Below are 12,147 nucleotides of genomic sequence, written 5' to 3' on the forward strand. Positions count from 1 at the left end.
GTTCAGGCTGCCAGGCGGCTAGTTGCTGTGAGTTTTCTCTGTAGTGAAATAGCTGATCTTATAACCCAATTCTGTCATGTATTTTCCCAGAAGTAGAGAACAAAAAAACATGACTGAAGTCTTTAATGTCTCAGAGGTAAGCACAGGTGTGATGTAGGAGTAGATAAATACGCTGCTGGCCCCTTCTTACACTTGTCCTGAATTTCTTCAGCCAGCTGAGATGATGCTAAATTAACTGTACTTGTGAGTTCCCATTCTGGACATTGGGATGTCAGTTCAGGCTCTGTTCTCTGTGCAGATGTCTATAAATGAATATCTATGAGTTTGGAATGGCCCGCTCCTCTATATTTGCTCATCGGTCCGATCTCAGTTTAACAACGGGTTCTCTCCTGGGGATCTCAGGAATCTGGGGGCATGTGTGGGCAGGCACTCAGGGGGTGTCTCTTCTTCTTCTCTGTTGATCCTAAACTGAGATCCACTGAGTGATGAGGAGGGAACTGGAGCCTTAATCACCACGTTAGTGGCCCAGGGGACAACAGGCAAGCATTAGAGCCTGATGCTAAGTCTCATGTTACTGATGGTCGGTGTCTCATTTTCCTTATTGATTTCCTCTCTTTAAACTTTCCTTTAGCTCATTTAAACACTAAGATACATGTACAAACAATCTGAACTTGTAACAGCCTGGTTTTTAGTGGCAGAGTGGGCATTATTTTAAAGATAGCATTTGCGTATTTTCCACACCTCTGTTCTGCCGGCCCCCAATCCAATATGAGAGGGACCTGAAACTATTGTTGGCAGTTCCTAGAAATGTGAACTGAACTTCACTGTGTCATAATTATTCCAGAGCAGACACGAATGCATGGTACCCACGTCCCCTTCTTCCTAATAATAATTGCTTATCTTTGGCAGCACATTATGGTAAACTTTTTACCTAATCAAGTGTGAAAGTGAAAATCATTATATGTGTACTGATTGTTGTCATATACCATTTTATTTAGCAGCAACATATTTTCCATGAATGATTTAATACAAGGAGACATAAAATATGCATGTGTTTAGAAATCCAATTACTCAGCTAGAAGACACTAAGTTATCATGGCTCCATTTTCTTGTCTGCTGTATATTTTCCATTTTGCATCTGGAAAGGTGATTTTTGTCCCTGACAACAGAGGACACTTTTCACAAAATTATGTGTGTCAAACACTTTGCCACCCAGAGGAACAGAAGACTATCTGTTCAGGTTCCAATGGGAAATTAACTCAATAGTGTCACAAAATCAAGTTTAAATGATTTTGCAAAGACATGTTTAGATTCTGTTTGGGATGCATCCATTCTTGATCCGGTACCTGTGATGTGCTGAGTCCAGTGGGATTCAGGGGCTCATAGCCCGGTGAGAGCTTGGTGTTCACTGAGCTCGTGCCTGGTCAGGGAAGATCTTGCAGAGCAGGCAGCTTAACTGCAACAGCAGAGCGAGGCATGGTGTTCTGGGAGCCACAGGCAAGCTGTGGCCCCTCATACCAGGGGCACAGCTCCAGATGCCCAGGTTTAGGAAGGACATCCTAAGAGGATCTGTCTAGGCTGAAACCTGGGTCGATAAGGAGAAGGAGACCCAGCAAAGAAGTCCTCCTTGCGTGAAGGGAACAGCAGATGTGGAGGGCATGGCTCTGCCACGGCCATGGGCTTTTACTCTCCTCCTGATGACTTCCAGGGGGATCACATCTGTCCCTATGCTTGAAGACGTCCTGCTTCACGACTGCCCAAAGCTTCAGTGCAGTATGCAGTGGCCTCCTCTCTCCAAGGAGTGGTGTCGACCATGGCCTGGTTCCAAGTCTTGTTTCAGAAAGACTTGCAAGCTTCTGTTCTCTTCCGGACTCCAGTCTGAGAATGGTCCCAGGACAGCCTGCTGGGAAGACAGACCCTGTGGAGAACATCCTGCCTTCTCCCAAAATACATCCTAAATGTGCCTGCAGCCAGGTGGTAGCCAGGCTTGTGTGTGAGCCCCAAAGCTAGACAAACCAGATAAACAAACCACAAAGTGTAAGCTAAACTAATCACTAAGCTAATCCCGGTCAAGGTCACCGTATCTGCCCATTTGACCCCAAGTCTTGTACCTATCAATAATAATACATTGAGCAGTCTTTTTCAGTTATGATGAATAATTATAGGTTTTATTTGAACTATAGCTATGGCACTGCCTTGCTGAGAGCATTATTATGGCAACAGCAGGCTGACACAAAATGCATCTTGTGTTTTCATGACCTGAATGAAAGCTCAGGGACAGCACAAAGGACTTCATCACACAATGCCGTCTTTCACCAACTTTCTGGTATTTTTCATGCCTTTTTCCTCTTGGCATCTCTTTAAGTAAGTTCCTACACACACTTAGGCCAAAAGGAAAAATGTATTTTCAGTTTCATACTTGAGAACTGACCGAAATACTAGGGTAATGAACAGTGCATTAAAGACTGCAAGAAAATCTAATGGGATTAATTTTAAATTTAATTGTTAACCAGATAAGTATCTTCCTTATCAGGTAAGCAAACATAAACCTTCCTTTAGCTGAAGAGAAAGCAGGAATAGTTTAGTCAGTGTATCAGAGATTATGTTTACCAGACAAATAAGAATGCACTGTAACTACCTCACAAAATATGAAATCCTGGTTCCATATTCCACCCTGCTCATTGATATGAACTTACAAAAGCATCCTTCATTAGCACAGCAAAACACATATCCATAACTCTCAAAGTTTTTCTGTTCAGTATTCCCGGCCTCACTCCAATGCTTAAATTAAGCTCTCCATCACTGAGCTTCTCTTGCAGTTAAATAACCACATTGTTCTCTTTAGGAGCTCAGAATAGGGGAGCTCATTACCCACTGGAACAAATCAAGTGGCTACTATCCATCAGTAAACAACAGTGATTTTATATTTGTGTCCATTTAGAGAGGATCTGAAGCCAAGGTGTGCAGAAATCCCTCTTCTGTTTCACAGTTCGCTGCACCTTTCAAGCTAGCGACACCAATTAAATTCAGATTTCTCTCGGAACTGTGACTTGCCTCTCATTTTCACATTCCAGCTTCTTTCCAGATCAAAGGAGAAACTTGGCTTCTCCTGACTATAAACAGGAGCAGAGCTAACTTGCACCCAACACCCAGCCTCCTTTGATCATTGCTGAAAATTTATTCTGCTTGATTTCCTCACTGCAGTGGCTGTGGAGCATCTCTGGGGATGGAGACAGAAGCGGGAGTGGCTTCCGTGGGGACCATTTGGTGAGGTGGGAATGAGACCGTCGCCACTCTTCAGCGCTGTGTGTGGGGACTGGGAGAGGCCTGCTGTAGACACCATCTGGGTTTCCCGTGATGACCCTTCTCCTTGACCGCGTACAGAAATCCCACCAGTGGCCGGGATGGCAGATGATTCCAGGGGAGAGTTCAAGGATAACAAAACACCCCATTTACCCCATCGAGGCTCTGGTAGAAAATGTAGGCGCCGATTTGGAACACTCATCCCAGAGTGGAGAAGCACTCCCTTCATACTTAGACACGCAGATCTTACTGTAGTAATATTTTTAAAAAATTAACTTTCACCTTTTTTATTACACCACAGAATGTGAGAAACAGAACAAATTTCAAGCCTCATAGCTGCCTGGAGGACTGCCCATGAGAAGGCCAGATGTGGAGTGCAGAAGAAAAGCTTTGTTAATAGAAAGGAAAAATACACTGATGAAAATGTCAATGGTCAAGTCGTACTCGACCACCGTATTCAACAAACCTGGCACTGTGCAGCTTCTGGCTCTTCTCCAAAGCCAGAATGACAAGGAAAAGTGAGCATCCTGAGTCAGCCCAGGATATCAGCGGCCCCACGGCAGCACAACTCAGGAAAGAAGACGTACAGAACGGCTTCAGAAAGTGGCAAGAAGAATGAGTTAAGTGTGTTCAGTGGGAGGGGGACATATCTTGAGGTTCATGCCAATGTGTCTTTTACTGTAATATTTTAGAAGTTTAACCATTTGCCATATATTTTGATCACGTCTTGTACTTTTGTATTAAATGAACAAGAACATCTGTGTTTCTTTAAAAATAGGCAATGCCTATGTTGCTGATTCTACATTTTTTGCGTGTTTCTGTGACTCCCTGTTGCCTGGCTGCAATCTGTGAGGGGACCGCAAATCCTCACCCTCCCGAACTGAGAGGTGAGGGAGCACATGACTTGTGTCAGGCCATGAAAAGTGAGCATAGATAACGTAGGAATTCCAGGAAGACTGTATCCTTCCTCTTCCCATGGCTATGAGGAGCAGCAATGTTCCAGATAGGTGAATCCACATCAGCAAGAACCCAGAGAGGGAAAGGTGTGAAGCAAAGCTACAGCCCACTCTCAATGGGCCTGCTGAAGGCAAATGAACAAACACTGCAATGGCTGGCATTGAGATGCTAAACATACTAACAACTGCAGCATAGCATAGCTCATCCTCACTGACATACTGCATAAATTGAAAAGGATGAGAGAATCATAAATCTTCCTCCCATAAGAAAACATCATTTACATGGTGTCTTAAACGGTTACATTCCCCATTCATTTTCCTTTAACCCTTTGAATTTCCTCTATTAGTAACTATACATGGAAATACATAATGCTTTAGATGTAAATCTGTTTTACTTAAGTGCAGATAGAAAATAAAGCTTTGGATGCAGGTGTAGATGGACCGCACATAGATGGGTAGAATTTGCCTCAATAGACACAGAGGGAGAGATGCTCTATGCCTTCTGGATCCTCTGCCTCCGCCCACACGCTTTGCCTTGTGCCTATTGGCCCTTAGCTGATCCTTCTTGAATTTGAATAAGAAGAGGGGCTATTTATGCATTCATCAGCGTGGGTTTACTTCAGGGAATGGAAATCATCCCTGTTCGTTCTTCCTTCCCAGCCCATGGCCTGCTGACCCTGGTGACTTACTTGTGATTGATGAATATTTATGAGACTGCCTCTTCAATTAAAATATAAATGTTCTCAGTTAAATTAATGGAGTGAAGAAAAAAGACTCACTTGCATTTCAGAAGATGACAAATGAGGGGCAGAGGCTGTCTTTGCTCAGAGCACAGAAAATAATTCAAGAGTTACAGATTTAGGGAGGGAACATACTCGACAGAACTTCTAAACCAACAGCTCTTGAAAACAGATTTGTCATCTTAACTCTCTGGGCCAAATCATCAGGGAGTAAGACTGGGCTTAAATTTAACAGCCGTGATGCAGATTGCTGCATTGCCAGAGGCCCAAAAGACACACTGCGTGGGCACACAAGGCATGGCTTTCATGTTCAATAAGGTCTCCCAAACCCACAGGGCACACAAGGAGCGCATCTCTCATCCTCAGTACCCAGGGTCCACAGTCTCACCCACTAATCCCATTGCTACTAACGCTCCTCTTCAGTTTCTGTGGGTGATGGATGGAGGTTAGGGAGAGTTCATGTGCGATTACCAACCAAATGGCTATATAAAGCTTATTTTTCTTTGACCTCTTATTCCCATTGTTTTGGTTTTAAATATAATTTAATGTTGAACAGGATGAGTCTGCAAATAAGTGCAACTGAGAGGGTAGGAAGAAAGCCCCTGTGCCCCAGCGATGTGGAACTCGAGCTGCTATATTTGAATTTCACATTCAGTGAGGTCTGTGCTAGCTTAGGGCAAAGCTCTTGGGAGCCAAGAGTCAGGTCTGTGTGTCCCACCACCGGAGGATTCCTAAGTGTGTCCCAACCCAGCGGGGTCACCGTTGTCGGGAGACAACTTCGACAATAAAAACAGCAAGAGAAGATTTGATTTTCTCAGATTCCCTCAATCTCATGAAAAGACGTCACTCATCAAAGCCTCCTGTGCACCACTCAACACCCCAGGCACATCGAGCCCTGGGAAGAAGTGGGTGAAGGAAATTCCCGCCGCAGGGAACACATCCTCGGGTAGGCACTGAGGAAGCACCTTGGATGTGTGGAAGGCAAACGCCCCGTGAGTGGCGAGCGCACTCTGCAGACCGAGGGTGACTCTCACACAGTGACCTTGGAAGGAATAAGAAAGTGCTCGGTGGTAACAGAACCAGCCTCGGAAAGCAGGATACTAGCTGCTTCTCGTTTCTCCGCGGCAGTCTCATCAACCTTACCTTCCTGACAACAGCCTTCACTCTCAAAGAATTTCGGTTTATATGTTAAATTACAACACCCTGCTAATTATGTACCTTTTCAGGAAAAGCGAAGGACCCAGGCGGGGAGAGGTGGCGCTGTCCTCGGTGCTGCCCGGAGCTGTTCTCAACTCTGCTTTTCAGTTGCCCAGACCTCCAATGAGTCTTTTCCCCCAGAGGATCCCAAAACAACTCCAAAGTAAAGCCCTTCACATAAGATCTAACAGGAATATTTTCTCATTTTAAGAAACGAGCAGAAATGTTCAACAGAGTGGGCTCGGGGAGTTTTTCACAAATTTCAGACACACCTCTTCTACCTTCACCGTTTTGACCAAAATCTTGTACTTTTGGTTAATAGCTTCACGATTTCTGTAGTACAAATTAAATGATTTTCAGTGCAGGTTCACATATGTACATGAGCGTTTAACTGAGCAAAGGGACACAACATAAAACACCTGCTCTTGAAGGCAAAGAGTCACGCTGAGGTCTATTGAGGGCCTGGCATTAGGGAAGAGATCTGACCGAGGTTTTCTTTGAGTGGCTCATTAAGCAACCAAGACTCCTGTGGGGAAGTGAAGAAGCATCCAGACACTTTCCAAGGTGACAAATACACCCAGGAGACGACTTCTCTGGGCACCAACATCCGAGAGGGTCTCACCTGTAGCATCTTGATGCTGTCTCAGCCTTCCTCAGCAGCTCCCAGCCCAGGTGTTCTCAGGCATCCAGGGTGAGGATCACCCTGCGTGCAAGAGGCCTTTCAGCCTTCCCTCAGCTGTGGTGTTCTTGGATCCAAGACACTTGAACTGCAGAAAGTGTTGAAAAGTGCAGGGATGATATTTCAGGACAGGCATTAGCAGTACTCTCTCTTGATGACAAGTGAGAAACTGGTGAACTGAGGGTCCAGGGAGTGAGAGCCACCCTTCCAGTTCATGGCCCCGGGAACCTACTTCTTCTGGCCAGACCCCACCTCCCCACAGTGCATCAGCTCTGTTGTTCCCATCACTTGATCATCTTTGACAAGCCCCACCTCCGAGGGCCTGACTTCTACGGGGAGCACCCTCCCTCTAAACCATAACACAGGATAATAACAAAATGTACAAAATGGTCAACATAATTTTATTAAAATAGTATCCGTTGGAGATGTATGCAGATTAATGTATGGCCACTGCAAGCGATGGAGATTTGAATTCTGTCCACTGTAAATCACTGAAAATGAGGGTATCGGTGGGCTGAAATGCTTGCAACGAGGGGATGCTGCGTGAGCTGTAGGACACTGGAGAGTGTGCAGCGCCTGGACAGCAGAGGTTCACACACTCCCTCGGTGATGACAACAAGAATGTCTGCAGACACCACAAGTGTTCCTCAGGGCAAAGTTGTTCCAACTAGATACCAAAAAGCAGTACTGGAAATTTCTGCCCACCCCGCCCAAATGAAAAGCAGCATTACTCTACAGTCAATCCAACAATCTCACTTCTGGCATCTACTCCAAGCTGTGCTTTGTGTGAACGCCTTGTGCTGTGATTTTTCCAGCTTTGAGAGCTTGGAAGTTCACTTCAGTCTTTTGAATGTTTTATTGTTTATTGATGGGAGTAACAGTGCAACGGTAGTAACTATGCCATAAAGAAGGGTGAACTTGACTCATCTGTAGGAACATGGATGCACCTTGAGACCTTAATGTTAAATAAATCAGACACATGAGCTCAAATACCACATGATTTCTCTTATATGAGAAGCCCAAAATATAAATAAAGCATAAAATAAAAGGCAATGGGAAGTGGGAGAGAGATCTCTCTCAAACGGGAAAGGGATGGAGGGGAGGGGAGGGAGGGGACATAAAGGGATTAAGATGTGCTATCCACAAGTGCCAGTCTGCACAGGGAATGTAATGTAATGTTCTGCAAACCTGTGTGATTTAAAATAAAAGATAAATAAATCAACGAGAACACAGGTTCAGACTCTGAATGGGGCTGAAACCTGTTTTCTGACTAGTTCCTGGCAACGCCTTGATGGCAATCTGAAGACCACCCTGAAAGTGGTCACACCGCAGCAGCACAAGTGCCTCCCACCGAGGGCCACGAGCAGTCAAGTGACTTTTGGCTGCACGATTCTGAAAAGGACTGTGAGGGTGCCTCTGTCTGGTTGGAGACAACAACCTGATCCACCGACCATGTCTGCTGTGGGTACAGAAAGGAACTAATGACACATCACTAAGTATTTACCAATTTTTAATTTCCCACTTAAATCAGAATTGTCACCCAGTACATTTTTTGAGTTACAAGACTTCAAATATGTAGCAATGTGAAACACAGTGCATTCTTTTTTATATCGAAAGTACTTCTTCCTAATATTCTAGAATACAGTTAACATTTGAACAGTAACCCTTCAAAATAAGAGATAACTCTTGGAATATGTGTGTCTCCGTCCCTGACGTCAAGAAGTTTCTCTGTGGGTTAGCAGGTGCTTTTTACTTTACATGCGCACTTTAAATTTATTAGTTAGACAGCACGGACGAATACAACATGTACAGTCACCTCACAAGGCGCTCCCCGTCTTGTAAGTATGTGCTCTAGGTTTGGATCTGCTGTTTATGATAAGTGCACTCACTGTGGGACACGGGTCCGTACACGCATCACCTCTCCCCTTCCCCTCCCCTCTGTCTTCTCCCCCACCCCAGATCCTAGTCCCAGCTCTTCACAGTCTGTCCTCTTGTTTCCTACTCCCTCTCTTTTATTTTGCTCTTTGCATTGCTTATGATTTGGCTTTCTCACATAAGAGCAAACATAGGATATTGACATTTCTGTGTCAGGTTTATTTCATTTAGATTTATAGTCTCAAGATACATCTATTTTCCTAGAAGTGACTCACCTTTACCCTTCTTGGCATAATGCTGTAGACGTGCAGATTTCGGGACAGAAAAATGTCCTAAGGCCCTAGAATTACTGAACAGAAGATTCATGATAGTAACCCACGGGAGTGTAAGGGCATGTTACGTGTGCTCATGCTCAATTCTACATCTTATCTTCAGTTGCTTCAGCTGTGCATGCACAACAGCTACAGAACACTCCTGCATTTCTTTCCTCCTGTATGAACTCCTTCGTACACAGTTTTTAAATGTGCTACATCCTTGTGTGGCCCACATTTCTTTTCCTTAAGACAAAGCCATATGAGAAAGGCCTATCAAGTGGCATTGAAGGATACAATTTCTGAGCATCTTGGAGAATTTCTTTATCATTTGCAAAGATAGGGAGGTGGAAGACGGAAGGCTCAGCCATGCATTGTTTGTGATTTTTGACACTGCTGAATGGAGGTGTGATGTTCAGACTTCTGCGGGCCTTTCTGTCAGAAGACACTTAGTAGTCCTGCAGTAACAATCCCATGGCCATTGAGCTTTAAGTAACTTAGAAACTTTTCTCATTACATCACACATTCATGGTCGGTCACCTAGACTATTTGGGGGCTCTCAAAACTATGGACCATTATTCTGGAAATTGTTTATTCATCAATGGAAAGATCACTGAAGCTCACACGGGATTTATCTTGCCTTCCATTCTGAACTCAGTGACATAGGTACTCACAGGGAACCAGTCAATACAGGAAGCTGGACCCTAAAATGTTCTGTGGATGATGGGCAGCTGAGTCTACTTGTTAAGACAGCAAGACAGAGTGGACACACATCTCACACAACCCAGAGAGATACACAGGCTCACATGAGGACCACCCAATGGCCCCAGGCTGTCTGCCTCACAGCATCCTGATGAGGGAGGCTATTTTGCTTAAGCTGTGTTGAGTTGAATACCCCAGGGCATCAGCTCAAAGCCCCCTCTACCAACACCCTCTGCAGCCGTGGTGCTGGCTGCCTTCCTGTTTGATACCACAAATCTCTCCAGACCTAAAATAGCTTTTACGTCAACCATGAATCCTTCATTTAGTTATGTAAGCTAATTTAAATAAGCTTATCATCCCTTCTTCAAACAATTCACAAGTTTGGCCAAAAAATTTTCCAAATGCCAATGTGCTAAGTTTCATGTGCCCCAATTCTAGTCTGGCTTGATAGGCAAATAAGAAGCACGTGAGATTTTAAACATTTTGGATAATAACTGGGATGGAGGGTGAAGGGAACCTTAGATTTTTCTATAAATATGACTTTCAATCATATTAAATTAAATACATGAGTAGAAAAAATTTATTAACATAGACATGAGTTTCCTGCTATCATCTCTTATGTGATATAATGATAACAGCATAATTTTAATGTGAAGGATAAGGTCACCTTAAGTATCATTAAAACACAAATAAAAATAGGGGTATATTGCAAATTTTCAACTTTAACTCTGGTCTTAGATGTTTCACGTCAGTTAAGATATATATGTCATAGATACACACATGTACATATATAAAACTATATATATGTAATATACATGCATGAAGGTATTACAAAATTTCTGTAGTCAAATTTTTAAATGTTTTTTGTCATACTGGTGATTGCACCCAGGGTCTTCACCCTGAACTATATCCCTAGCCATTTTGTAATTTTCAAAGACAGGTTATTATTAAGTTACCCAAGCCTGGCTTAAACTTCTAACCTTCGTGACCCAGCCTCCCAGAGTGCCAGGATTTCAGGCGTGTGCCACCATACCCAGCTCTACGCTTACTTTTATTTCTCCTGAAAGACATTTATAACTGCTCTTCTTCCCTCTTCACCTATCTTGAAGCCCATGAGGCTGATCTCATGGATACTCCATCAACAAACCTACCTGTTTGGGATTTAGGCTGGAGACCATAAGATAGCATCTTGGGGAGGACGGTAAGAACTGGAGAGAACTTCAGGCATCCACAGTTTAGCTCTCTCCCTGCAGCATGGCTACAGTGGACCCAGACCTGAGGGCAACAGTGAGCTGTCCACACCTCGGTGTGTCCCTCCTTCTCAGAGCCTGGTGTGTAAGGACCACACCACTATGTGGGTTATGTATCTGCTGTGTCCCGGGTGGTCCACACCGTACCCTTGCCTTTGAAAGCAGCCCCTTTATTCATCTGCAGGAGTTACTTTCCCATCAATAGCACTAAATACCCAGCACCCACAACTTAAAGGAGAGAGGTTTATGTGGTCCATGGTTCTAAGGGTTTGGTCCATCGTTTGTTGGCTCCAAGGCAGAAACATCATGAGAGGTGTCATGGCAGAGGACACCTGCTCACCCCACTGCAGCCAAGGTGACCAGAGACAAGGAAGACCCGGGGACAAGAGTTCCCCATCCTGGGTCTCACCCCCAGTGGCCACCTCTGCCAACCCAGAACACTCCAAACACATGAGACTGAGGGTGCACTTCAGTTAAAAACTGTAGGATCATCTCTCTTGAGATTACCTCAGTTTGTGTGTGCCATATGTCTTCTGTTGAGCCCCTTATGCATATGATTCAGGACTAATTTTCTTGGCCTTTTATCATCCGGTAATTCATTATTATGTCGACAAAAACTGAAATTTTGAAAACTAGCCAAGAATATGGACCTATTGTATCTACTCCAATTTACAGAAAAGGAAATTTTGTACCTTCCACTGTTGCCTCTCCTATTTTTGTCAAAGGAATTTTAGCGCAGAACCACAGTGATTCTCGTCTTCCCTCTAAGATAGCCAGGAGGGAGATCATTGCAATTGTTTTGATTTCTACACCACCCTGAGAACCACAGCTCCTCTCCTCTGTGTCTACTCATCAGTCATGTAAGTGTGGAACATGGGGACCCAAGTGCTTTTCAGTGTCTTTGTCAAAATCCATATTTTACAATTATTGTAGACATATTTGCAATTGGAAAACTAAAACTTTGTAAGATATTAAGGCATAATTTTCAAGTGATGAAATGCTTTCATCTAAACTATGCCTGCGTAGGAGACAACCAATACACATCAGACACTGAGAATTTGGGTCTCAGTCTATGCCAGGGTCTTTAGAGGTAGCACCAAGAGTCTTCCAAAGACAAAGTTAATGCCCAGCTCT

Source organism: Chinchilla lanigera, unplaced genomic scaffold (genome assembly GCF_000276665.1).
Source record: "Chinchilla lanigera isolate Chin_1 unplaced genomic scaffold, ChiLan1.0 scaffold00081, whole genome shotgun sequence".
Classification (NCBI taxonomy): Eukaryota; Metazoa; Chordata; class Mammalia; order Rodentia; family Chinchillidae; genus Chinchilla; species Chinchilla lanigera.